Source organism: Bison bison, unplaced genomic scaffold, assembly GCF_000754665.1.
Source record: "Bison bison bison isolate TAMUID 2011002044 unplaced genomic scaffold, Bison_UMD1.0 scf7180017864344, whole genome shotgun sequence".
Lineage (NCBI taxonomy): Eukaryota > Metazoa > Chordata > Mammalia > Artiodactyla > Bovidae > Bison > Bison bison.
The window spans coordinates 5971-8403 of record NW_011494916.1 but is presented as its reverse complement, the minus strand read 5'-3'; positions in this window follow the sequence as shown (position 1 = coordinate 8403).

Sequence of the window (2433 nt, the reverse complement as noted above, 5' to 3'; positions counted from 1 at the left end):
CATGATGTACTCTGCATATCAGTTAAATAAGCAGGGTGACAATATACAGCCTTGACGTACTTCTTTTCCTATTTGGAACCAGTCTGTTGTTCCATGTCCAGTTCTAATTGTTGCTTCCTGACCTGCATATAGGTTTCTCAAGAGGCAGGTCAGGTGGTCTGGTATTCCCATCTCTTGAAGAATTTTCCACAGTTTCTTGGGATCCACCCAGTCAAAGGCTTTGGCATAGTCAATAAAGCAGAAATAGATGTTTTTCTGGAACTCTCTTGTTTTTTCCATGATCCAGCAGATATTGGCAATTGTTCTCTGGTTCCTCTGCCTTTTCTAAAACCAGATTGAACATCTGGAATTTCATGGTTCACGCATTGCTGAAGCCTGGCTTGGAGAATTTTGAGCACTACTTTACTAGCGTGTGAGATGACTGCAATTGTGTGGTAGTTTGAGCATTCTTTGGCATTGCCTTTCTTTGGGATTGGAATGAAAACTGACCTTTTCCAGTCCTGTGGCCACTGCTGAGTTTTCCAAATTTGCTGGCATATTGAGTCAGCACTTTCACAGTATCATCTTTCAGGATTTGAAATAAGTCAGCAGAATTCGAAGGGTATCCTGAAGATGGCGGAGGAGTAGGACAGGGAGAACACTTTCTCCCCCACAAATTCATCAAAAGTCAGCAGAATTCCATCACCTCCACTAGCTTTGTTTGTAGTGATGCTTTCTAAGGCCCACTTGACTATACTCCAATAAAAATTAATAAAAAATATGTCTTGCTTACTACTATAACTTCACACATAGAGGATGTACTTATTATGTACACATAAAAAATATGTGCTGAATAAAAATGAAAGAGGATAACAAGTCCAGGGGCACCATTACAAACCAAAGAGACTAAACCATTCGGAACAGACAGTAGTTCTCTATAGCAGCATCTGCCATCTGTGGCTATGTGAGCCTGTGTCTAGCTCTCAAAGGAACTCATCAGCGGGTAGCTGCATTCTAGATCATCTTTCTTTTACTGTCTCAAGTGTTTTCCCAAAGATACCCCAGAACATGCCCTCTGCTGTAGTAAATTGAAGGCTGAGTGGTACTGGGAGAGATCCCTGCCCTTCAGTACTCACCCTTCGCTGACAGCTTTCACCTTGTGCACTGTGTCCCAGTGGCTGCTGGCCCTGGGATCCCATGAGTGCCCTGATAAATGAGTTGTATCACATACCCCACCAGCAGAGACTTGGTGCTTCCTGTGTTTTCTAAGGACTGGGTCATCTTGTCCATGTAGCTAACTTATTTAGAGACATTTACTTCTGCAGGTGGTGCCTTCATCCCACCTGGTTTCCAAGGAAGTGCTGGGCCCGTTTCTGAGAACGATTGGAATCCACAGCTGTACATTTCAAATCAGCCTAAAAGTGCTTTCCTTTTGGTGTGGGTGTGGCTTTATTATTAACTTTGAGATATACTTTTGAACACTGGGATCTCTGAAACTACTAGCTCCATAGAACCGTAACTGTGAAAGTAGCTTGCTTGCAACTTATACAATTAGAAACGCTTTCCAAAAAAACTTGTCTTGGGGGAAAAAAACAAGACTCAGATTTCAGGACTTATCACCCCTAACTGTATAATGCTGGTCCTCAGGCCCTGAGGTGTTCCCTTTGTTGTTTTTGAAAGTCACAGGGGTTGCCTTCTTTGTGATAGGGAGCAAATCTAGCCTCACTGGGAACTGCTTTTCTCCATCAGGGGTCCCCGTTGCTCTCCAAGATTCTGTGCCTCCAAACTCCTCGTTCTTTAGCAAATTTGTAGTTACTTTACTGAGCACAAAGGACTTTGCCATGCTCTGTTTGCAGTACTAAAGCTTGGAGATTGGTGGCAAATTAGGGTTACCTGTCTGTCCTTTGTAACTTTCAATATGAAGGGTCAAGAACAATGCAGTATGAGTGTGTGCACCTTATGTTTTATGAAGTGTTCAGTAAATGATCTTTCAGCTTTTACTTATAACCTTCACTTGGACCCAGATATAAATTATGGGACTGGGCTGAGAACAGCTGTAACAGTCACAAAGCTGTACATACTAGCGATCTTTCTCCTCTGATGATTAAGCTTCCCTCCTTCTGCACTTTTAATGACTTCTCTCCCTGAAGACTCTATAGCTCTACTTCAGTTTGATTTGTGGCTGACTATCTCATAATTTTCGAGAAGGCAATGGCACCCCACTTGCCGGGGACCAGCCCCAGCTGATCCAGGGTATTCGAAGGAGAGACGGCCTAGGCGACTATTTATATGCTAATTAGAGATATAGAGAACAATAGAATGAGGATAGCTCAGTAGGAAAATTCAGTGGAGAAAAGAAGCTGAGTAGCTTGGTTTACGAGGGAGACCAATAAAACTTCAAGACAAGAAGTTTGCACCACTTACGTAGGCCGCAGGCGCCCTCTCGAATAGCGG